Source organism: Camelus dromedarius, chromosome 17 (genome assembly GCF_036321535.1).
Source record: "Camelus dromedarius isolate mCamDro1 chromosome 17, mCamDro1.pat, whole genome shotgun sequence".
Lineage (NCBI taxonomy): Eukaryota > Metazoa > Chordata > Mammalia > Artiodactyla > Camelidae > Camelus > Camelus dromedarius.
In genome coordinates this window covers 47,092,089-47,118,707 of record NC_087452.1, presented here as the reverse complement: position 1 = coordinate 47,118,707, position 26,619 = coordinate 47,092,089, and the positions used below count along the sequence as shown (strand labels likewise).

The window sequence follows — 26,619 nt, the reverse complement described above, 5'->3', positions numbered from 1 at the left end:
CATTATTTTCTCTGATCTGGAAAAATAATAGCCTGTTAGTGCAGCCTGTATAAGTGGGACTTTTACCTTTTTAGAGAAACATTAAATTATCAGGGAGTGGGGCAAGTCTAGCTCAGTGGTAGAGCGCATGGTTAGCATGCACGATGCCCTGGGCTCAATCCCCAGTCCCTCCATTAAGAAGTAAATAAACAAACCTAACTAACCCCCCCTCCAAGAATGAAAAATAAAAGTAAAAATAAAAAATTGAAATTAAAATTAAAAAATAAAGCTTACAAGGTTAACAAAAAATGGATAATAGTACTGTACGATTCTTTTTGAATTCTACCATCCCTTGCACTGAATTCTTCACCCTGGAATGAGGGGTTGATCTGTTGCTTTCCACAGGTTGCATGAGTAGTTAGATGACTTAAGAACTCTGGGATGTGTTTACCTTTCCCCCGACCTCCCGGTGAATTTGTTGGCAGCTAATGTCACGGTAGTTTCACAGCCACATGTCTGCTTCCTTCACCAGTTCGCTTCTCTTACCCTTCTAATCTCAGGTGGGGTCTCCCTCGCTCCTGCCAGCTTCCCTGCCCTCCTTGGCTTGGTCACATTCTTCCGTGGAGATGCTCAGAGTCCCTACTTCATTCCTAACTCGTGTCACAATTTCAAGTTCACATTCGTTGACATGATTGTTTGCTTAGTCTTCGGTCCATGCTAGCCTAAAGCCCCACGAAGCGGAGGACGGTCTTCCCCTCACCCTTAGATCATCAGTTCCTAGTCTAGGACTTTGCACATGACAGATGCCGTATCAACATTTTTGAAAAATGAAGGACTATTCAGATCTAAAAATACCCATTTGGGGTTTGCCACTTGGGGTGCCTTTATCAAATGTACCCTGGGTTATGATTTTAGGATGTTATCAATTTTCTGAAAAACAAATCAATATCATTTCTTTACTCTGAAAGGTAAGTTAATGTTGCTTTCAATGCCGGGACAGAGATAACATAGATCTTTGGGCTTTTAGCCCCACAATATATTATATACTTTCTCCCTCAAAGAAAATGAAGATGTCTTCAGGTTTGTGAAGATCACTCTTCTGGTTTCAGTGTATAGCCTCATCCACATCTTCATGAATCAGTTACCAGTGTAAGCACACGGGCTTTAACGTGTCTATACGATTCTCCAGAGTTCATGGTGTAATTAAAATCTGGAAGGGCAGGTGGTTGAGAGGTTTCAGTAATTTGTTGCATTGCTCCAAGATCAGAATCTAAAGTTTAAAACTCACAGCAGACTCTATAGTTAGCATGTATCCAATGCATATGTAATCAAAGCCACAGAACTGGTTCCCCAGCAAGATGGGCTAGTGACAGACTCAGAATGAAACGGAAAGAAACAAGGAACAATCTACTGAGTTGAATCCTAGAAAAGCATCAGAGAAAACTGGATAAGGTCTGGAGAAATCTCTGATTCTCTGCACTTCCTGTGGCCAGAGGTCACTGCAGGGTATTAAATAAAGGGATTGATCATTGTGTCCAGTCACTCATCCGAAGAGAATGAGGTGCCTCGGTGTCCCGTGCTCAGATGCAGGCATGATGCCTGATTAGCCACAGACCAGCATCTCAGTGGTGAGCTGGTCCTCTACCCTTCAGTGGAATTTTGAAAGTTTGTTCTTGACCTAAAGAGACTATGATAAGATCTGGAAATGTGCACCCCTTGTCACATTCCCAGAAAGATTTAAAAAGCATCATTCATATTCGTTCCTCCAACTTCTAGAACCATTCATTCTACGCAGCTCTGTTGATCTCTGTGAAATCCATCCCCTCACCCTCTGGCATTACTAGGTTCTGTACACCCAGCATAGACTAGGTTTTCAGAGCTCCATGTCTACATGCTAAACATCAGACAGTGTTTGAACAAAGCACAGACTCAGCACATGAAACCATTGCTTCAGGCTCCAAATACCTGAAGTTCAGATATACCACTATGTGGTATTTGGGTCTTTTATTTCTCCACTGTAAAAACAAACAAACAAACAAACAAACAAACAAACAAAAAACTGCCTTCCTGGATTCTCCTGGTCCTGTTTTCAGAGTGGGTGTTTGTTTATATGTGCCAGCTGCGGTTTCCAATTCCAGCTACACGTGTCACTCGGTAGCGTCTGCATCCATCCTCCCCTTCCCTGGATACACACTGGAATAAGTAATACTCAATTAGTGATATTTTAAACTAAACTGCTGTATCTAACTTATGAAATCATGTGGGCTGGGAGAGACCTACCGTGAACCCCATAGCTCATCTCCTTGTCTGCAATAGCGGGATAGACTTTTATTGTCTATAAAATCCATTCTGGGTGGGGATCTATTCTCAGCCTTCATTATCTCGGCTGATAGCAATTCCACAGCCTCCCTTGGCGTTCTTCCCTACTGCTGAACTAGCCTTGCTTATTAATCCTGTAATGATACCTTACATTCTCTAAATATTGAAGCTGTGCTTAAGTTTCCCCTGCTCACTCGTTCCTCCCTGCCAGCCAGTGGGATGCTTCTAAGAGAGGAGAAACCTGAGTGCACATCACCGAATGATCTGCTGTGCAGCCTTGTCCGGAGGCATTCCGCAGGGACCTGCCAGGATGGACGCTGTCAGTCCAGAGAAAATTAAGCTATTAAATCTGCCGCCGAGGGTGGTGATTGAATTGCTTGCACCACTGGGATGAAATTGCTCGGCAGATGTGTGAATTTCACAGCCAGCAGTGTGCGCCCCTTCCCGTGTGCTCTAATGGTAGCATCAGATGAACACAATGATTTAGGGGCTCTCCTGACATGTTTGTGTTAGCGCTGGGATAAGGACATTGGCCAGACCCATCCTAGGAGAGGGTGGCCCAGGAATTGTCCCGGCATAGAGTCAGTTATGGAGATTGGATAAGGTGCCTCCTCACCCATTTTTCATCGTCTGCACTACGCAGGGTTGGTGCTCCACCCGTATCTCCCTGAATCCCTTTTACCATTTCTGAGCTCTGATCACCCAGCCTCGGATGCTGAGCTTGTGCCGGCCAGCACTGGGGACTTTGTTTAGAGGGCTGCCTTCGGGCAGCCGCAGGGCTGAATGCCTAGTCGTGTTCTCCCCTGCGTGTATGAAATCCCAGCTCCCTTGCTTCGAGTAGGGACAGACCCTCACATGCAGCCTGCCGTCCTGAGATCTGAAGTGGAATCAAACTGAAGCTACCCATCCAGCATTTCACTAGAAAAGAACTCTGGCTTGGTTTCTTTCTCTTCCCTGGCGCGTCTCCCCAGCTCCTTAACCAGTTCATCCTGGGAGCACTTCTTTACTAAATCATGCCCATCTGCGTCTTGGACTTTGCTTCTAGGAAACCAGACTCAAGACACCAGTCCTTCATGGAAGCAACCTAAATGTCTGTCAACAGAAGACTAGATAAAGAAGCTGTGGTATATTTATACAATGGAATACTACTCAGCCATAAAAACGAATAAAATAACGCCATTTGAGGCAACGTTGATGGACCTGGAGATCGTCACACTGAGTAAAGTAAACCAGAAAGAGAAAGAAGAATACCATATGATATCACTCATATGTGGAATCTTAAAAAAAAAGAAAGAAAGAAAGAAAGAAAAGAGAACACTAATGAACTCATCTACAAAACAGACTCACAGACATAGTAAACAATCTAATGGTTACGAGGGGAAAGGTGGTAGGAAGGGATAAATTTGGGAGTTTGAGATTTGCAAATGTTAGCCACTATGTATAAAAATAGATAAACAACAAATTTATACTGTATAGCACAAGGAACTATATTCAATATCTTATAAAAACCTTTAATGGAAAAGAATATGAAAATGAATATATGTATGTATATGCATGACTGGGACATTGTGCTGTACACCAGAAATTGACACATTGTAACTGACTGTATTTTAATTGGAAAAAAAAAAGAATGTAGGGAAAACCTAAACAGAAAAAGAGACGAGAGAATCCAAAAAAAAAAAGAAAAAAAAGATACCAGCCCTTGTCCTGTGATGCACCCAGAATGTGGCGGCGGGCTCCTCCGCCTCGTGGGGTAACTGACCTGATCTCCATGCATCCTTTTCTCATGATAAATCCATCTGATCCTGCCAAGGAAATCACAAGTTTTGTTCCAAGACTGAAAGAGGTTTGTCTGTAACACTGCTTGGCTTTTTTTGGAATGGCAACAGTTAATTGGCATTCGAACCCGAAGTGGAGGTTTTTCTTTGAGTGTTCCTCATTCGCTACATCTCTCTTGTGCTCCTTCAGAAATTGTCTTGCTCATCTGTTACAGCCCAGGCTGCGTACTGCCTGCAAGTCAGCAGTTTGTCCTCAGACTGGACTGTGGGTTCCCCAGGGGGTGCCTGGTTATCGGAACCCCTGACAAGCAACTTGTGTGGTGTCTTCGAGTCCAAAGCTCCAAGACTTGTTTGCTGCCTTCTGCTGATGAAAGGACTTAAGTGACTCCACCTTCACAGTGAAGTCCTCAAGGCTGGTTCACTGACGAGCCTCTATTGTTTCAGTTTACTCAGCTAGGGTCCTGAAATGCTGTCTGATTTATCTCTTTAAGTTCAATAACGTTTTATATCCCCACTGAATAAACATCAGAATATCCTCCTAATCAAGGACCAAGGGCAATGTAGGAAGGAGGCGACACCTTTGGGGACAAAACCACAAGAACCAGTCATGACCATTCACTCACCTTTTGTTCTTTCCTCTGGGTTTTTAATCCACAAATAGAACTTTTTTTTTTTTTCAATCTATTCTCTCCCTCTGTTTTTCTCAAATACTTTAGGAATATTAACTGAGAAGCATGCTTTATCTTAGAAATGAATATCTTTCCAGGAATGAAAGCTGACCTGACTGCACTGTTGAATCAGCCTGGAGGCACCAAAGACAACTTGTCTGGTCATGAATGTTCCCGAAGGTATTAACCGAAACTTCCAACAGCACACTCATTGTGGTGTCAGTGTCTCCCCCGGTTTTTGACTCTTTAAGTAAATACCTGAGACTTCCAGCTGCCCGTCCTCCTGCTAAGTGTGTCTTGCACACGGTTGGGGCTCCATAAATGTTTTTCAAATGAACGTTGAATAAATAAAACAAGGAGCCAATGGACTTGGTGCCGTATTTCTTGTTAAGTGCAAAAAGCTATTTTCCAAATACATAATTGATAATACTGAAAAATAAATAAGGAAATTGTGTCTCTGTTGCGTGTTCCTGCAATCACGAGCAGGCTGACGCCGGAATGAGAATTCAAAGTATAATTAAATCATGACATTGTTTTAGGATGACTTCATACCCTTGGTGCAGACTCGCACTTGATTTGGCTCATTACAATTTCCTCAGCTACTCTTTTAAATAGGAAAAAAAAAAATCAGTCTTAACGGGAAATAAATATTGAAAATTTTAGTAACAGGAAAACCTAACCTTTTACTCAATGACTATGTAGTTTTTTTGTTTTTTTTTTTTCATTTGGTTGTTATCCTCTTCAGTTTGAATATGTGTATGAACAGGTAGTCTGTGTGGAGAATAGTATTTGCATATGCTAATTTTATGTCAGAGTGAACTTAAGGAAAATGGTCTTGGCAAAAATGACCTTAAAAAATGGTCTACAGCCGTAACTTGGACTATCTGCACATCCGTTGTCTACCCCTTTTATGGTGTGATCTACCTGGCAGATTATTTCCCTTATTCTCAAGACCAGAGCTGGGACAGTCAGTGGCCACTGGCATCCAGGACGCTCTCCAGGTTTTCTGCCCAGGGAGGAAGCAGTGACAGTCATACGCAGGGTCAGCACAGGTGGCCTTCAGTGCCGGGGGCGTGGCATAAAGTCACAAGGTTACACAAGAAAACGTACATTAAAAAAAGTCCGCTCCTAATGAAGTAAGCCAGAAAGAGAAAGAAAAATACCATATGATGCCACTCCTAAGTGGAATCATAAAAAAAAAAAAAAGGAAAAAAGGGAGACTAATGAACTCATCTACAAAACAGAAACAGATTCGCAGACATAGTGAACAAACGTATGGTTCCCAAGGGGGAAATGGGGTGGGAAAGGATAAACTGGGAGTTTGAGATATGCAGATATTCACTACTATATATAAAATACATGAACAACAAGGTGCTACTGTACAGCACAGGGAACTCTATTCAATATCTGGTAGTAACCCATAATGAAAAACAACACGAAAACAAATATATGCATGCGTACGTATGACTGAAACATGATGCCGTACACCAGAAATTGACAGAGCATCGTAAACTGACTAGACTTCAATTGAAAGAAAAGGAAGTTCACGCTATGAACCCCTTTGTCCTGAACTCTAGACCACACTGGATAGAGGTGAATCAAAACCCAACAAAACTACTCTCAATCTGTTTGGAAAATTTAACTCTTAAATTTATAACGAAGCTACACTTCAGGCAAAGAAGCTATAGCCCTGGTTATTAGCTAGCAATTTCCCCTGTAATTGGAGCAGATGAGTTGTAGAATATTCCACAAAGAGTGATGTGTGTGACTGGCTGTGTCTCCATGGGATCTCTGGGGAGGAAGAACAGAGCTGCAGAGCTGTCCTTGTGACTTCAGTGTGACCAGGCTGTGCTCTGTGACGTGGCCCACAGCTCTGCCTAGGGTAGTCTGACAACCCTATCTAGGAAATACAGTAAAAGAATAATTAGGAGCCCAGCATTTCTGGAATCAGAGGGACTGGAGTTTGCAGCCAGCCCACATGACCTTAGGCAAGTTGTACAGTCAGTGCTTTATTATCCCCATCTGTACAATGGGATTGTATTAGTGAGCTGATAAGAGAATGAATAAAAAATTATCTCAGTTTCTTAGCTTAATGTCTGACACCTAGCAAGTGCTCCTTATTAGTGAAACTAGTTAATGACATTAATAGTAGAATCCTAGTTACTGAGTTAGCCTTTTGTTTTTATTATGCGAGATTATCTAAGCTTTTCACAATTCCTCTTTGCAATACAAATATGGCTTAGTGTTCTTAGTTCCTCTCAAGATGGAGAGTGAAGGTGTCTTCAAGAATCTGAGGAAATTCGGAGGTCTGCTTGGATTACTTTCTCTTCCCAATTTTGATTAAATATACTCTTAAAGTAATCTTCTGCATTATTTGATAGTTTTTTTCTCATCATATAAAAATGTAAAGACCCTCGTGTCTATATTTTTAAGAAACAAAAAATGGTCTGTTTTTCTATCCAGTGTAATAGCTTTTTTTTTTTTTTTTTTTGCAGCTGCAAGGCAGCAGATGATAAATCAAAAACTAATATTTCCAACTACCTCAAAAAATTAAAGTCTGTGACAGACTAAATATGGGCTAGATGAGGCTTACGGATGATTTGTCCTAATTAGATAGAAGGTAAATATTCTCGCAATTGTGACTGTTATTAAAGTCAGAAAGCATGTGGTTGTCCTGGATTTCCCACATTGCCCTTTAAAAAAAAAAAAACAAAAACATCATTTGAAAATATTTTGGGTCTGCCGTCGCTGAGACAATATGGCTTGGTGGTGTACTGGTGACTTAATCAGCTGGCCACATTTGTCACGCAGACACTGCTCTTTATATGCAAAGCTGTCAGACAGATTGAGTATATGGGTCTTCTTCACATGAAATAATATGATAAAACTCCAAGATCAAACTGAATGCCGTACGAGCGTGTGGAAGCTTCCGTGCCTAGGCTGAAACTGTTTCACAGTGGGAGCATTGTTTGATGACAGATACTCTTTTTGTAACATTCATCAGTTACGTTTTAATAGCCGGCATTATCCTCCTGGCTGCAGGTCCACCTTTTCTTTTCTTTTTACTTTTTTTTGCTGTGAACGTCCTGGAGAGTGAAGTCGGCTTCTAAGTTATGTTTGACATGTTTTAAATGGTTCCTGGGTGCAATTAGACCACACCATCAGAGTCCTAGATGTCTTCGTTCTTCCTACAAAAGCCTAACAGGTCTGATTTTGTCAGTCCTGTGACATAGCAGACAGCCTCTGCCTCCTTCCTGGTCTTGATTGAATCCCCTCCGACAATGCTTACAGATACAGTATTTCAAGGCTCGGCTCACCACAGAGGAGAGCGTGGTGTGCACACAGAGAGCGCACGTCGGCGTGACCAGCAGGAGAATCGGTGAGCAGAGATTGTGGACACAGCCCAGGTGGCCGATTCTGGAAGGCCCGGCGTTGGCATGGGGTTCAGCGGTGGACATCCTCAAAGAACTGGCCTGCCCGTGTCAGGCTCACGGGGCTGGAAAGGGAGAGAAATCACTACAAGGACGCAGGCAGCGACTGTGCACAGAGCAGCTCTTTGCCAAGAGAGTCCCTGTCTCACAGAGGCCCTGAGCCAAAGTGCTTGCAGGCCCTCCACGGCTCCTTCATGCACTTGGTATGTGGGAGAAGCTCGGGACTCGGGCTGTCCATCACGAGGCGGCTGTCACGTCCGAAGTCTGGGCAATCCAAAGCCTCAGCCCTGCAGCCACCCGGCTCAGGGGAGGTGCGCTTTCCTGGGGGAGGGTTTCAGTGGAGGAGGAAGAGATAAGAAAGCGCTCCAGTCTCCCCTCCCTCCAAGCCTTCCCTCCCCCACCCCTCCCTCCCTCCAAGCCTCCTCCCTCCCTCTCTTCGGTTTTGTTTTTGATTCTGTTTTATTGTGGAAGGGAGCTCTGTTCTCAATGTATTAAAAATGATTATAAAATATTCATGGACATTCTTTAGCCTGGGCTGGGCTAACCTTCATTTTTCCGCAGATCTGGTTTTTCTTAAACAAAGGAAAACCAGATTTTTTTTTTTTTCAGCCCGTCACTTCACAGCGAAGCCTCCATCTGGAATGAATTGCGCGTCTTAGGGTAACAAATATGTGTTCTCGATTCACAACCCATCTAAAAATAGTGCTCAAACAAGTAGGAAAAAAATATTTTGACATTTTCTTCATGTTTTGTGGGGTAAGCACAGTTTGAAACAGGCTCTCTGCTAATTTTCACAGGCTTAAGTAGTGATGTGCCTGCGTGTCCACGTACAACCTAGCTTGCTCAAGGATGCCTTCTGATCCAAAACATCACACAGCAGTTGTGTTTGTTGTCACGGCATCACACTTACCACAAGTCAGCCTTCACGTAAGACTCTCATACAGGTACCCAGAGTGAAATGATAGATCCAGGTTGGCTGACGTCTGCCGATGCTGGTTTCCACACCAAGTGTTACAGCAGGAACAACACAGCCAGCCTGTGAAGCTGTGCTCACGGCCTCAACTACAAACGGTCCCGGGTGGCGGTGGCTTTAGTACCAAACCAAAGAACTGCCTTCAAGGAAAGCCAAACTCCTCCAAGAGCAATAACCTCTCCTGTAGCATATTCATCAACTACCATGTGTTAGACATCGTGAAGGGGCCTTTTAGACGACTTCTCATTTCATCCTGTGAGGAAGTCATCAGTCCCTCGAACCTGAGAAAACTGAAGCTCAGAAAGTTTAGCAATTTGCCAAAGGTCAACGGGCCGATAAATACAAAGATATGCAAACTCAGACACATCTAACTCGTCTTTGTGTTCACACTTAGAAGAGGAAAAAGTGGCCAAATCTTGATCTTTTGGGTCAAATGCATATTTACAAAATAAAAAAAAAGTAAGCTCCAATACCATGTACCTTTTCCTTTTTCCTCGTCTTCTAACATGATTTGGTTTTTTAAAGAATAGAGTTTCAGAAAATCTGACCTGTGTTTTGAGAAAATACTATCATTATCACTTCATCGTAACATGCTTCACATTCTAAAATTAACCCTGGAACAATAGTATGTATAATATCTTTGATTATTTTTAACCCCCCAAACCTAGCCCTTTTGTTATTTTATGGAGATGATTAAGGGAAATACTTGAATTTAAAGTCAATAGACATTTATAGAGATGCTTCTAAATTAATGCTATCACAGGATTAATGTCTAGCAATCCAGGATATTATCCTAGAAATATCTGGTAAAAAACAAATGTTGGAAAATTCTCCCAGATGATCAAAATTATTTCTCCTATTAGAGAAGTGGTCACCACGTGGCCCAGAGGATGCATAGTCATTAGGAATAAGCCAATAAAATTTACGTTTCATATTTCCACGTGTGTTCTGATGTCATACGTAGCAGCAGGGAACCAAGGACTGATGTGATGCTAAAACCACCTTCTGAACCTAACAGGTACAAAATGACCTCACAACCTACTTGTCTCTACTGGTGCTTAGCATTCCCAGGTGCACAGTTAAGGGACATGTCTGGCAAGATCAAGCTTTCTAAATTATGTTTATGGTGCAAAATACTGTCTGGTAATTGTGTTTTAGAAAAGAGCCTGGTAACGCAGGTTGGAGTGGTGCAGGGGAGGGGAACTGAGTTCTTCTGTTCTGGCCTGCCCATTTTTGAGAGATGAAAACTGAGGCCAAGAGCACTAAGTGAGAGGCCCAGACCTAGGTCAAAGATGGAGAGAGTGGAACAGAATCTACGTGCCTGGTCTGCGCTGTTTCCTCCACGTCCCGACTCACCCTCTTCCAGCTTTTTAGAACAATCTTCACGTCTGTGTTGTCTTTGATGTGCATTCATTTTTATGGGCCCATTATAAAATGTGAATTCCAGCATCTAAATATCATAAATGAGGCTTAGAATGTATCATACTTCATCTGAGAGTTCTATAAAGGCAAATACAATGTTCTGTACTCTGCAGATTGACGTCAACCGAGGCCCCCCCCAAAAGAGTCAGTGGCTTGACTTCCGTCCAACAGTATGTCCTTTGTAGACGACAGAATAGTGTCTCCTACGAAGGTTCATTGTGGTGGTTCTCAAAGTGTGGTCCCTGGACCAGGCGCTCCAGCCTCACCTGGGAGCTTGTTAGAAAAAGCAGACTCTCCAACTCCTCCTCGGTCCTCCTGAGCCAGAAGGTCTGTGTGTGGAGCCCAGCAAGCTGCTTTAAAACTCTCCACGTGGTGCTGATGTGTGTTCTTGCTTAGAAACTACCAGTCTCCTTATTGAGATCGTGCTGGCCTAACACACAGCCTGCTTTTTCTCCTTCCTTCCTTCCTTCTCTAGTACATAAGTACTTTAGTTTTTTGGTTTTGCATAAATTCATCCCTTTTAAAATATAGTATGAAGCAGCCACACATCAGCCATTATCCTGGACTTCTGATGGAGTCTAGAGTCCGTTTTCTCACCCCTTTGTGGGTGAGGGGACCAGTGTCATCAATTTCAATAGGACACTTGGCAAGCGTTTTCCTTGCTAATTTCAAATGACCGCCTCTCCTGTTTGTCTCGGCCACACGTGTCGCTACCTGGCATCGCTTTTTGGCAAGCCCCACCCCGAGGTCAGCCGTCATAAGCCGGGCTGCCCTCTCACTGATCTGAAGGTCCCTCCCGGGCAGGAGTGGCCACTGGGATAAGTTAGTTGGGAACGCCTGCTTTCTGTAGAGCCCAGCCCATCCCCCTACCTCTAGACCTGGATTCCCTTTTCTCCAACCCCAGATTCACTTCATTGTCCTTGTCTGGCTGAAGAAAGACCCAGACAAACAGCATTTGCAAATGAAACAGTCTTGGGGGCGGGGGGCTTTGGAGCACGTCTAATGAGAGATCAGTTCTCTCTGTCTGTGTTTCCGGTGCTGATGGGAGTGGCTGCAGGTCCTCACAGATTCAGAACTTCTGATCTGAATTTCTGATCTTGCGTTGTCCAGAAATGGCTGGAGAGTGCTATGTTGCAGAGTTGTTAATCGCCATCATCGAGCCATGACTGGTGTTTAACTCCTGGCAGGTCCAGGAAATAGACAAGCCTCAAGTAAACCTTATCACTTTTTTAAAAAAAAAACAACAGAAGGATGTTGTCAGAAATGTCACATCTCTCTAGTGAGGGGGCCAGGGGTATTAAATAAACAGCCATCTCACAGCTGCAACCCCCGGAGTTCTAGCAAGAGTCCCTATCTGGAATACTACGTTCCTGACAACTCACAGGTGCCAGAAATTTCTTTTACAGAGGGAACACTGAATAAGTCAGAGGAAGACCTGAAGTAGAAGTGCCTTGAGAAGAGACAAACTCTTGAGTGCAAAGCACAAAATGGTGCAGATTACTGGTTTCTGATTTTGCTCTGGGAGAGGGCGGGGAATACACTGTGTTGGTTGCAGGTGGGAGGAAAATGAAAGCCCCTCGAAGATGATCACCAAGGAAAAGACAGTGCAAAAAGATGAGAAAGGGCAAACATTGCATGGCATTTTTGTCGATGATCAATCTTTATTGACAAATTTTTTTTTTTTTTTTCCGGTCAAAGCAGAGTTCTCCAAGTAATGGGGCCAATCCTAAACCAGAAAATCCAACCTGTCTAGGGAGAGATTTTAGCAGTTGCTCTGTCTGCTGTCTGGACTGGTTAAATAATTTGAAGGGTGCAGTCCAAAATGATAATGCCCCCTTGTTCAGAAATGTATTCAGAATCTCTAGACGGCAGCAGCAGAAAATTAAACCAAAGGCAGAGTCCTCTAAATCAGAGCCCTGTGCACAAGTCTTGTCCCCATGGAGGCTGTCTTCCTTTATTACTGTTTTCAAGATGTTTTTCCTCTTCTTTGACCCGTGGGGCTCACCATTGCAGGGCCATCTTATGACAGAATGCAGTTTTGTAAACCTTTTTGCAACACGGTGATTTATTCCCCTTTGACCTCAGGGAGGGTTTTGAGGATGGATGGATAGTTTCTCTAATGGCCAAATCCACTGAAAGGCGAATGTGTCTCAAAACCTACCCCCTTCGTAGTCTTTTCAACTTGAATTTCAAGTTTGTCCTCGAGAGGTCTGGCCAAACGCCAGTTCTTTTCTTCTGTTCAAAAGTCGTGCCCTTAGAAGAGAGGGAGGTCTTTTGCCTGAATCCCTCCTGCCAAAAGATCTTATCACAAAATCGCCTAAACCAATTCTACTTTTTAAAAGACATCAAATGTCTGTTTCCTTTTTGTGCCTTTGTTTTGTTGTCGTTGTTGTTTGGGTTTTGACAAGATCATTGTATCACAGTGTTTCAGTGGTGCGACAGAAATGATAGCAAATAAAGCATATTTTGTGGTTTCTGATCATCCCTTACGTATTCTTTAAAAATTGCAGTAAGATAAATCCTGTATTGGATGCTTTTTCATCCTATTCGTCTATGATTTATCAGTTTGCCACCTGTGAGGGATCATTGTCACAAGCGCCACACCACTCCTGCAGTGAACAGGAAGTCTTGATCACTAACAATAATTTTATTGGCTTGGTAGAGGAAGATAGATAAATAAATTACCTACCCATCCATCCATCCACAGTGCTTTTATACATTTGCATATATAAAGTACATTTTGTTCATTAATAATATATAATTAAATTGATAGCTAATAATTTACATAAGAGTAATATTAAGAAATACCAAAGAATCAAAATGTTTCCTGTGTCCTCTCCTTGAGTTGTTAACAACTCTGTGAAGTCGATTTATCACCCTTTGCTCAAATAAAGCTTCAGGGAGATTAAGGTAGGTTGCCCAGTTTCCTCCATTGCAGAGTTCAAAACACAGGTCTCCATTCATTTTAAATTAATTTAAATTAGTCCTTTCCATCCTGCCCTGCAGTCTCAAGCAAAACATTTAAATTTTTTTCCCAAGTATTTTTATTCTGTGATCTTTTTTAATCCCTATATGAAGTAAGCCATGTAGTAAATGCACAGTTTGATCAAGGTTATTAAACTCAAGCAGCTAAGGGGACCTGCGAGTTTAGGAGCCCATCAGAGACCAGAAGTTGCACCAATGACCAGCTCTGAGCTCTCATCCCTGGACCAGCCTGGCTTCTCCCGCTTTTACTGAGCAGTATTGGCAGTTTCTCTTTCATAGCTTCTGATTCCTTTATAAATCTCTACCTATTTAGCAAGTGAGGTAGTAACAGTTTTACTTAAGAGTGGTAACAATTCTGTAGTAGCTTATGATCCTTTATAAATCTCTACCTATTTAACAAGTGTAGAATTATTATTTTCTATCTCCCACCGTCTAAAATAATAATTACCCTCAAACAAGGAAGTGAAGTAGTCATTTTCATTCTGAGAATGTCGGACTCAGCTCTTTATTTTAGGGACCATGGCAAACGCTGCTAATTGGATTTCATTTAATTGGATTCAAACCAAAGAGGCTTTTTTTTTCTTCTTCTTCTTCCTGTTGCCTGTGTAACCTCACCTCTTTGTTTAATCTTCATAAAACGTCATGTGTTTGGTAAAATTGCATCCCTGGGGATACACGTGGGGTAGCTGGCGGCTGTAGAGGAGGCTGAACGTCATAACAGTTCCTGGTGTGATACATTTTTGCAGTCATAATGTGTAATAAATGGAGACGAGACTGCTGAATTCTGAGTTGTTTCCTAGAATGGAGGCTTCAAATGGGGACAGAAAATAGACACTTGTCTCCTTTACAATGGACTTGGGACTAACCCATGGGCATTTGAGACCTAGCTCTTTTGGCCCCCACAGGTATACTGAAAAGCTGACCAACTGTAAAATCAACTTTGAAGGCAATTTCCAATGGATAAAAAATAGTGAATCTTTTATGGGCTTTGTTATATTTTTAGCTGCTTGCTTTTCTGGGCTTGGAATCTGCAAAAAATAATTTTCCTATTATGCCTTCCCCAGTGTTGTCTGTTAATCTGCATTTCTGTCTCCATTTCTATATGCCTAAGGTATTGAAAGTTAAGACTCAGTGAAAAAACAATTATCTTTTGAAGTTTATCTTTAAAGATCGCAGAACAATGAGTAGCTGATTTAAGATTTAGATTACAAAAACATGGCGGATCAGTTAACTCTGCCTGGGTGTTGCCGAGTGTGTGAGGAATTTATGTCCATGGTTGTCAGAGCTAGAATAACCTTGAACCTTATGTTCCACTCCTATTTTGACCAACTGCTTACTTACGTAAGAGGATGTCAAAATCTATACAATGTGATTTAATCTGGATGTTTTCCATATATTGTAGAAACAGCTTATGCATTTGTGGAAGAGTTGGAGACCATCCCCCAATGACCCTTCTCACTGTGAAGTTCTAATGCAACGATTCTAAGTTTGTGAGAAACTTATCTAATTAAGTATGTTTGCATCCATGTTTTTATCTAATTAAGTTATATATATGTGTGTAAGCTTTAAAGGAGCATGTGTGAATCCAGTAGAGTTTATGATTTCTAGTCTGCATGAACTCTCTTTCGGAACTGGACACAAATGATGCTGTATTGAGACTTCTGTTTCTCTTAAAATGCTGCCAACTACCTGAGGGAACCATATGTTTTCTACTTCAGCCTAGTAAGAAATAATGAATGTCGCTAAGTCTACGTAAACCCCTTTAATAGGCAAAGAAGAACAATGGAATTTAAAATCTTTAGTGTTTTAGTCTGAGTGGATAATTTTAGAAACTTTCAAAATAGACTTTATGACTTGAAAATTATTTTCCCCATCTGTAGAATCAATATCTTATGGTTTCTTTTCAGTAAGCGGCTGCTGTTTTCCCCTTCTTTCTGAGAACGTTTTTCTCTTGTATGTAACGTCAAATCACAGGAAGAATTTCCTGACTTCAAAGATAGAAGATGGTGCTCTCTCCACTGGGCTATCACTTGGGTCTTGATAGGAATGTTGGTGAATTGAAAACGCCGGGAAAAGTGGATGCTAACTCACTGCCCTTCCAAAAGACTTCAGTTTTTAATGGTTCCTTCACAAAACTAAGAATCCATTAGAGTGGCGTACGTTTGACTTGTCTGTTGCCTTTGATCTGAAGGTCGTGGCTGGTAAGTGGTAGAGCCCAGATCTGAACTGAGACCCCCCTCTCTCCATCCCTGGTTAGAGTCTAGTCAGTTACAACGTGTCAATTTCTGGTGTCCAGCATCATGTCCCCGTCATGCACGTACATACATATATTCATTTTCATATTCTTTTTCATTAAAGCTTATTACAAGAGACCGAATATAGTTCCCTGTGCTCTACAGAAGAAATTTGTTTTTTATCTATTAATGTATATAGTGGCTAATATTTGCAGATCTCCAACTCCCAAATGTATCCCTTCCCACCCACCTTTCTCCCAGTAACCGTAAGATTGTTTACTGTGTGCTTGTTTTTTCCGACAACGATGCACTGCTTCAGGGCAGCCCCATGAGCGATCTCACAGATGAGGAAACGGGGTGTGTGTGCAGTGAAGGCACCTGTCCAAGGTACTTGCCCAAGTGATGGGGGGCAAGGCTGGGATCTCAGCCTAGATCTGTTTACTAGTCTGTTATTGTCTCTACTGATCCTAGCAGAAGATCACAGTTTTCTCTCCTCCCTCCTCCCCTCCCTCTTTTCCAACCTTCCTTCTATTAAAACAGAAACTCAACTCACTCATCTTTGTAAAGGGAAGCCTTTGCTTACAATTTTTATCCATCCATCATTTCTGAAGGCATGCTGCAGACCAGGAGGCGTGCTAGACCCCACGGAGTCCCAACAGTTTCCATCAGATGATGTGATGAGTAGAATTTTATCCACGAGAGCAATTGTTTAACTCCTGGAAAGAGTAACAGACTCCATCTCCTAAAACAAACAAACAAACAAACAAACAAAAAAAACCACCAAAAAACCCTTAGATGTCCCTCAACTAAACCAGGGCAAATTGAAATTGTCCTGGGTTTTGCTTTAGCTTACCAGTACTGAATCTTCTTTTGGAAATTGCTGGTGAACAGCAGGTTCCCAGGCATGGCTACTATTTTTAATTTCATAAGGGCTATTGTGTCTATAAATGGCATTCCCTTTGTTGAGGCTGATGTCTTAAACACAGTCCAAAATCAATTAGCTATTATGTGCACCCAGCTACCGGTTAGAGAGGTAACATTTCTCTTTTGTGTATGCCACCGGTATTTGGCACTGAAACCGCAGGGTAAGAGGGGGAGATGGTACTGTTGCTTTTCTGCAGTGAGCTTAAGCCAACAGTTTTCCTGTATGTGGTTCACTTTCTCTCTTCCCAAAAAGGATAATTTAAAATTTGCATCATGCCATCTCACAGAGGAAATGAACACATGGGTCATTTGGCCATCTCTCCATGAGGGGCTTCTCCAGGAAAGAGAACACAGACACCCTCCTCCCCTGTGAGTGTTGTCTCTGACCCTGGGCCCAGTGCCTGACAATTCCTCTTCTTCTACATTCACGAAGGACTGTAGGATTGTTAATGATCAAATGTCGAATTTCAGCCATCCCGCAAACACCACGGAGCCAACTGTGATGGTAGCGATGCTTGTCTTTGGTTAAGGACCCTGGAGTGAAATCAGTGTTGCAGTGTTTTCCTTCCAGGACAACTAGCTAGTAAAGGGGGGTGGGGGCTGGGCCATTGACTGGGGTCTTCTGCCTCCCTGGGCTTCCTTCCTTCATTACTGTAAATGGTCTCCTGGCCTGAGGGGCAGCGACTTGCATTCTTTGTTGGCTGAATTCCACCTGACAGCCCTGTCTGTCGTTTTCCTGGTGAGAGCAACAGAAAGACTGGAAGTGAATAAACAGTCTCCTGAAAAGTCATGGCTTTATCTGCTTCTGTCACCAAAAGCTATAGATTTAAATTTTCTCTCTTGAGGAATGTTTAGTAACGGGAAGTCCTGTATCATAACATGCTTGAAGGAAGAGGAATATTTTGTCTCCCACTTCTTCTCTTTCTCTGTCTTTTTTGCCCTTGGTTATGCTTGATCGAAAACCCTGGTTTGTCCTCTGGCTTTGATGGAGGGTCCTCTTTGGGGAAAGAACAAAATGCCTCTCCCAACAGGAAGCCCTTTATCAGGGACAGCCCTTTCTGTCTGTGCATTTTACTTGACTTGCGTGATTCTCTCATCCAAAGGCAGAGCTCATCATGCTGTAATGCAGCTTACTAGAGTGTCCCTGAAAGTGCCTGGGACCAGGTGTGGGTGTGGCTCTGACCTTTTAAGGGATGGGCTGGCAGTCCCTGGCCAGGGGCACCGTTAAGGGAACAGGTTCGATTGAAGTCCTGACTCACATGTTGACAGCCGAATTAAAATGATTCATTTGGAGTAAGAAAAGTGTTTCAGCCTAGTTAGAAGCATGATTGGGTCACATCCGCAGACTGGACAGGTGGCCAGGGGAAACTGGCTTTTTGATACAGAAGGGGGAAAAGTGAAGATGTATGTTTCACCGTGTCGTCTTCCTTTTACGGAAAGGATACGACCAAGTTCAAAAGTATGAGTTCTTTTTATCTTGATGGTTTCTAGGTGAGTCTTTGAGTCTCTTCTCCAAGCCCATTTTGCAAATTTGCTGACTGGGATGATGGGTACAAGAACAGAGAATATTTGCATGCCAAGAGTTGGCCCATATTCATATAAATTAGTTCTCAACCAAAAGGACCCCATGTTTACTTGCTGGCTGCTACTTCAGAGGAACACAAGCACACAAAAACACCCGCAGAAGACTCAGCACATAGTAGGGGCTTAGTGTGTGTGTGTGCTGATGGAGCCAAGACAGTGCTTCTGAAACGGCCACGTGAAAAGCCTGCTGACTCGCTGTGTGACCGTGGCCAGGTGACCCAACGTTTCTGAGCCCATTTTCTTGTTTATAAATGGTGATAATCCCCAGGGTTGTTGTGAGGCTTCAGCTGAGACAATGAATGTAAAACACTGAACATGCTCTGTGGAATCATGGGTATTCAGTAAATGAGAGTTTTTACAGCCAAAAAAGAAAAAAAAAAAATAAAGGAACTTTGTCTTCCAGTTCATGCTTTGGTTCTGTTTCTGTTCTGTGAGTTACAGCGAAGGCAGTTCGGTCTTACAGGTTCGAACACCTGAATTATCACGGACGGAGAGGTGTGTGGATCGCTGACGAGTATTAGTGGGGCCGTCTTTTCAGGCCTCTTTGCATGGACAGCTTAGTTGAAAATTGTCTTGGCTTCTAGAAAAGCTAATATTTGATACGGTTGGAGCTGTTCGTGCAGGAAGGAAACAGTACGTGGAAGGACCTTTGGGGCCCGCAAACATAACATCTCACTAGCCGTTGACTGGGGCTTTCTAACTAAAAGTATCTGACAAATAAGTTCTTGCCAGACTTCAGGCCGCCCTTCGCCTGGAGTTCTGTGAGGCCTGGTGGTGGATTTTCAGTTAATGCCTTCGGCTGCTGTGTGAAAAAGGAGTCTCACCAAGAATTTCGGGAATTCCTTTGATGCCCCAAAGGAAATATGAGGACTCTGATGAGAGAGACAGAAAACGGGGGAGCCGCCATCATCACCCCAATTCCTGCAGTTCAGTCCATTTTCTTTTAAAAAGCCGATCTGAACATGTTTGAGAATTTTTACGCAGCCGAAGTCAACTTTCTTGTGCTTTCCAGTGTTAAGGCAGGTTAGTGATCTTCCTGGGACACATCTGTGTAGGTAAGTTGACTCATGCCAGGACTGTCATGTTTAAAGATACTTGATAAATAATAGGTTTCCTTTGCTGCCTGGAGGTTGCAGACTGAAATTCATAAGAGAAAGGGTGGTCTAGGGGTCGGCTGGTTTTAATTTAATATTAATGAAACACACTTGTAATCCTGTTAAATTATAGTTTATTTGTATAATCTTGATAATTCAAGTTATCTATGTGTGTGTGTGTGTGTGTGTGTTCATGGTGGGGAAAAATATGGCCTCTTGGGACGAATAGCATTTTGACGAATCAAAGGAAATAGTAAATTACGTGGATTCCACACAGTTCCCAAGGCTAGGACAAAGCTTTTCCCTCTGAAATTCATGAACCAAGGTCTGAAGAGAGTTTGGATGGAATTACCATGCAGACGCTTTTCTCTGGGAGGAGTGCGGGGTGGGGACAGAATGAAATTTTCAGTTGATTTCTCCAAACCAAGTCCACCGGGGCAGCCACCCTTACGAGGGAGAGGATATATAGTTTACGATAAAAATTTCTAGCCGTGTGACACACAGGGGCATTGACTGAAGATGATACTGGCTTTCAAAAGGTTTAGCTTGGTGCTCAGAATAATAATAAGCGATTCGGAACATTTCAGGAAGGAATGTAACCGCACTGGGGAAGCTTGACCAAGTACATGGATGGTCACGGAGTCAGAAGTCACCAGTGAACATTCCAGATTCCTGCATACCCCATCTACACCCAGTTTCAGGGGCTCTTTATTAATAAAGTGGCAGGCGGAGGCAGGGAGGGTATAGCTCAGTGGTAGAGGGTGTGCGTAGCACACATGAGGTCCTGGGCTCAATCCCCAGTCCCTCCATTAAGAAAAATAAACAATAAATAAATACCTATAAATCAAGTGGGAAATCTTATCCCCCCCAATCTTCTAGTTTTCCTCTCCTTTCAATTCTCTTGGTTGCCTTGTCAATTAAGTTAATTAAGGCTGAAAATAATTCCCCAAAGGGGATATTGAACTAAACCATTTCAAGCAAAATCATTTCCAAGACTTTTAATCTTGTCAGGAAATATTAATAATGTGCAAGTGGGGTTATGCGTAAAAGGAAGGCTGTAAAACGCTACATTGTTCATGGTGCATACATTGAGACAAAACACTGCATTTACTGTCTCCAGAAAATGAAAGTTAATTTATGCAGTCATCAGCGCCCTTTATTACAGGGCCACATATTTGTGGCGGCCCTAAGGCCGTGGGAACTTTTCACTCTTGACTCTACTCTTTTTGAAATAGGTCAGATCAAATCCCTCTTTATTTTTTAAAAGGCGTGCAATCCAATCCTGGACATGGAGTTTCTGGCCTCAGCTTTTTATTAATAAGTGGAGTCGCACTGGGCAAAAAAGCCAAATCTTCAGCTGCCTGGGGTCCCATTTCCTCCTCCTGAAGTGAATTCCCTGGGATTCGGGATCGACTTTCAGGAGCAAATGGAGGCTCGATTCAGAAAGTAGAAGATGCAGGTCTCATCCAATAATTCATCTTTAATAAAAAGGCGTGTTGACATTAGGTTGCATGCCCTTACCCCAGCTCCAGTGTGCAGTGGAATGGACTCAGAGTGAAGGGGGCACGGTGCTTCTGTCTGTCTGTCTGTCTGTCTTTCCCTCCCGCAGGACACCTCTGCCTCTCCTTCCTGACCCTGTGGTGTCAGCGTGAGGGGGCAGAGGCGGGTGAGAGGGCAGACCTGTTCTCCTTTGGCCTCTGTCTTGAGATGGCTCTGCATTCTGCCATCCAGGCTCTTTCTTCTTTGAGAACGTTCTTAGCGTCTTCAGACACCTTTACTAGGAAAATCTGAAAGCTCCACTGTGGCCTTGTTGATGGCTTTTCCCTTCCCGGCCATCTGCTCCCGGCTCAGCCCCCGGAGGTCCAGCCTGTACACGCTCTTGGTGGGAGTCTCAGTCGCCCCTCTGTGGTTTTCACGGACAGGAGACCCCATCACTTGCCCTGGCTCTGCCTGCCTCTGCTCTGTTACCCACCTCTTGCCCAGGGGAGACACACATCCTTGGCTCGTACAAAGCGGAGTGTGCAGGCCCTTCCCAACCCCCCCAACAGCTCACCCGCTGTTGATTTCCCACATTGTCTAGTAGGGACCACGCACAGTGCGGGTGCCCTGTCACTTCAGAGTGAACACGCTCAGCTCTCGGGGTGCTTCTGGGCGCCTCTCTCTGCTTGAGTTGAGGACTCAGTGCAGAACGACTTGCTCCAAACACACCTGTTCACAAGTCCGTCTTCTATCTCGGTTTCCTCGGCCTTCACCAGTTTTTAAGGTCATCTAACCAGCTTCCTGTCATCCCACTCTGGTATTTTGCAAATGTTACTGCCCGCTGGTGTGCCTTACAGCTTACACACGTGTGTATGAGCGAGATGTATCTGAGGTAGATATGTCTGCTACCTGTTTATCTTGGCAGCTCAGTTAAAAGAATATAATTTGACATATTGTTCCAGATGCTTTAGATTCTAGTAGCTTTCAGAACGTCTTATCCCATTCTCTCCTTGTGAAGCCATCCGATTCCCTATTTAAGCATTGGTTCTAACAGTTCATTTTAAACAGTTTTGAAAGTAGAAGAATTTTTAAAATTGTCATTATAAAATTGTGGCTCACAATTAAGGAATGAGTGTTCCTTTAATTAACATTATTGCTTATTTTTATAAATGGAATGATTGATTGTGTTAGGACTGGTTCACTGTGGAGATTACCAATTTATTTACAAGTCTTTCTAGGTCTGAATGCATGGAACAGAAAATTCTGTAGGTAGATTTCAATTAATTGACCAGCTGTAAAATAAATGAAAACTTAATTCATTTTGAAAATGTCTTCATGTGATGAGATTGCACTGAGCATCTTACATATAGGGGGCACTGTAGTAGCTGGTACAGGGACCGTGAAGATGCAGAGAACTGACCACGCTTGGCGGTCCGTTCCAGGATGAGGCTGTCTAGGATGAACCGTAATCAGTGTCACATGAGGGGAGGCACTTAGCTTCCTTCGGATGCTAATTGATTACTTGGAGAAATAACTTAAAACATAATATTGTCGTGTGTTTTCTGTTTAATATTAAGGAATATAAAGAGAAAACAAAAAAAGATTCATAATCCATTGCAGAGATAATGCCTTTTGAGATTAAAAAAAAAAAGCAAAGAAAATAAAACAAAACCAAAATACATGCACAAATTAAGAAAATTTTAATAGGCTGGAAAGCTGTGAAAGGGGACGTGAACATCTATCCTGTGTCCTGACTCCTCTTTCTAAATCTAACTATGCACTTTAAAACCTTTTTTTTTATTGAAGTATAGTCAGTTTACAATGTTGTATTAATTTCTGGTGTACAGCATAGTGATTCACTTATACATATGTCTTCTTTTTTAGTTTCTTTTCCATTATAGGTTATTATAAGATACTGAATATAGTTCCCTGTGCTATACAGTAGGTCCTTGTTGTTTATCTGTTTTATGTACAGTAATGTGTATCTGCAAAGCCCAAACTCATAGTTTTTTCATCCCCCTCTTTCTTCCTGGTAAGTACAAGTTTGTTTTCTATGTCTGTGAGTCTGTTTGTGTTTTGTAAATAAGTTCATTTGTCTCATTTTTTTTTAAGTTTCCAAATATAAGTGATATTGTATGGTATTTTACTTTCTCTTTCTGACTTACTTTGCTTAGCATGATAATCTGCAGGTCCATCCATGTTGCTGCAAATCGCATTATTTTATTCTTTTTTATGGCTGAGTAGTATTCCATTGTATAAATATACCACAGCTTCTTTATATAAATCATCTATCATTGGACATTTAGGTTCCTTCTATGCCTTGGCTATTGTAAACAGCGCCGTTGTGAACATGAGGGTGCCTGTATCTTCACTTTGAACAGTTCCAGAGAATGTAATGCATACATATTTATATTTGCATATATGTATATAAATTTTCATTATAGATATGTGGATACCAGCTTGCTTCCTCTGTCTGCCATTTCTTCACCTTTTCTATTTCTCTTCCAGTTCTTCCTCATCCTTTCTAATGGCAATAGGGTATTATTCCTTGTTATCTGGGTACAACAGAGCAGGCAATCAGGGCATTCTTGATGAGTGCTGTCATTGCTAATACAAACAGTGATGTGATGAACATTATTATGCATTTATCGTTATGAACCTTGGGATAAACTCCTAGGAGTTTCAACAGTAGGTCAAAGGAACCCTGAGTTTTGTTGCTTTAGAGATTGCCAACTTGCTCGTAAGAAATGATCCTACATGTACACTTTAACCAGCAGAGTCTGCTTTTTCTCATAACCTCTCTAGCATTTTCACTGCTGAACTTCCAGTTTTTTTGCCAGCCTGAACAGTGAAATATGCAGTCTCATCATTCTTTTATATACTTCTTTCATTATGAAAGAGGTTAAATCACATTTATTCATCATTTGTATATTTTTTCTACAAACTTACTGTTTTTTAAATGGATTTTTATTTTGAATTGTATATCATTTTATTGACTTTTTTGAGTTCTTTGTAAATTAAGAAAATCACATTGTGTCTGATGTGGCAAAAATAGTACCCCCAATTTGTTTTCTACATTTTGATTTTATGATATTGTTGCCATGTAGAAGTTTAAAATGTTTGTGTAAAAAAATCTACGTTTTTTTTTCTTTTGAGATTTCTAGGTTTTTAAACCTCCTTAAAACAGCTCTCCCACTAAAAGATCATGAATAAATTCAACCATACTTTCTTCTAGACTTTCTGCATGTATTTTTATATTCCAGTGTATGGGGTAAAATAAACACACACATACACACAAACATGCATGTATATGATACAAACACATGTACATATATTTGTGCATATTTGTAATGTAAAATCTAATCAACTATGCCCTATAGTCTTAACACTAATTGTTGAATAATTCTTCTTTCCACAGTGATTTGAAATTTAGTTGTACCATGGATTTTTTTTCCCATATGTTTTTGCTATATTTCTGAATTCTCCTAACTTGTTCCATGCCCTATAAATCCCTTTTCCCACCAAAGCCATTTCAAGGATTATAACTTTGCAATTAGTTATATAACTTTTAGATCTCTTTTCTTTTTTAAATCTTCATTTTCAAATTTTTCTTTAAGTTTTTATGTCTTTTCTTTAAGATAAATGTTTCATTCATTTTCACAAACACACACACACAGCGGTTTATGTGTATTTGGGGGGACGACCTTGTATTGATAGATTAACTTGGAACAGTTTGAGCTCTTTATACCATCATGTCTTCCTTTTATAGCCCGTGGCATGTCTGCTCGCTCACCAAAATATGTCACGGGATGTAGTCGAATTTTAAATTCTCTTCTTAAGTGATGCGGGTTTCTTTTGGATTTATATCGAGTATTTAACATCTTTGTTTGCTGTTGAAAATTGGTTTATCTCTTCATTATGTTTCCTACATTTAAATTATAGCTTTACATAGCACTCCCTTACAGAAGTAGCTTAGTGTTCCTCATATATTTTTATAATATTTGCCTGAGGCATAATCACATTACCTTAGATTAATGGTAAGTTCTTAATATCCTGTTTTTATAACTTTCTTTCTCCTATTTGATTGCATTGTCTACTATGTACACAGAGGTATGAAATTAACACATTCTTGTTACGGTCCTGATTAAATGTGACTGATACTTTTTACCCTATTAACAGTGATGCTGGTGTCTGTGTGTGCATGTGCATGTTTGTGTAAAGAAAACAGATATCTCTGTTACTGAGGTTGGTTTAGCATCAATACTGGACTTGAACTCTGCCTTTTTTGTGTCGATGAAGGAGTGCAGATTCACTGGTCATACATTTCTTAAGTGGCAGCCAGCTTCTTTCTTTGCTTGACTGCACCAGGCATTTCTGTTTGTCCTTTACTTACTGTAATTAGGTTTGTGGGAAGGAGGATCCTGAAGTCCTGGTGGGAATGCTGTAATGACTCATCATGGCATCTCCGTATGGCTAATCAAACAGGGTTATGTATTTTTCACTTGATGCTTTTGCTAATGGGACTCTAATATTCACAACTTAAGAAACCCAAACCAGCCAATAATGTTTTAAACAACGTAATTAATTATTGCTCGGAAGTTTCTAACAAAGGACACAGTGGACCTCGATGAGATAAAATTAGAAACCAGGAAAAAGAAAGAGCAACACTGGTATTTTAATACGCATGCCGTTTCTTGTTAGCGAAATCTCATTGATAAACGTAGGCAGAGTGATTTTAGGTGTGAACCAAAGTCCTCTAGAAGTAGATGAGTGCTTCAGCGCGTAGATGTGACTCTGCAATGTTTTTTTAAATTTATTGACATATAGTCAGTTTACTATGCTGTGTCAATTTCTGGTGCACAGCAGTGCTTCAGTTGTACAGGAACATACATGTACTTTTCATATTCTTTTTCACCATAAGCTACTACAAGATATTGAATAGAGTTCCCTGTGCTGTACAGTATGAACTTACTGTTTATCTATTTTATATATATATTAGTTAGTATTTGCCAATCTCAGACTCCCAATTTATCCCTTCCTGCCCCCTCTACACTATCTGAAATCATGTTGCCTGACAGGTTAATATCAGGTCCAGGTGCTTTGTCAGTCATTTTGGTCTCCAGCAAAAGTGAGAGCGGCTTTCATTCGTGTTTAATTTGTTTGTTTCTGACTTTTATTTTTCTTTAATTTTTTTTCTTTTTTTGGGGGGGAGGAGTAATTAGGTATGTCTGTATGTATGTATGTATGTATATATGTATTTAACAGCGGTACTGGGGACTGACCTCAGGACCCGGTGCATGCTAAGCGTGTGCTCTACCGCTTGAGCTGTACCCTCCCCTCCTCTGATCTTTACTTAATGGTAAGTTTTCTTAGGAAATACACCTTAAAGTTGCTCTTAAAATTGTTTGGTTAATCATTGACATTTTCTACTTTTCTTAGAGCTGTTATCCTAACTCTCGCATTAGGAAATACCCACACATTTGAACATTTCCTTGCTTTCTTTCATTCCACAAAAGTGTGTGAGTGGTGTGTGGACATGTTTACAGATGTATGCATGTTCATTTCCACAAATATTTTACACATGTTACACAAGTATTTTACATGTATTTTACAAATATTTCCACACATTCATCCATAATAAACCTTTGTTCATTTATGGTGTGAAATATAACTCTCAAGCAGAATGTAGCCTGGTTTCTCACAGTCGCGCCATCTCTGTCTGGATCTCTCTGGGTCTCTGTTTCTCTCT

The 26,619-nt window shown here is 41.6% G+C and overlaps 1 protein-coding gene across 4 annotated transcripts in view; it reads left to right on the top strand.

Annotated features, from left to right (window-relative positions):
- RBMS3 (RNA binding motif single stranded interacting protein 3) overlaps positions 1-26,619 on the top strand; it is a 919,284-nt gene that overhangs the window by 345,482 nt on the left and 547,183 nt on the right. The window lies entirely within an intron of this gene.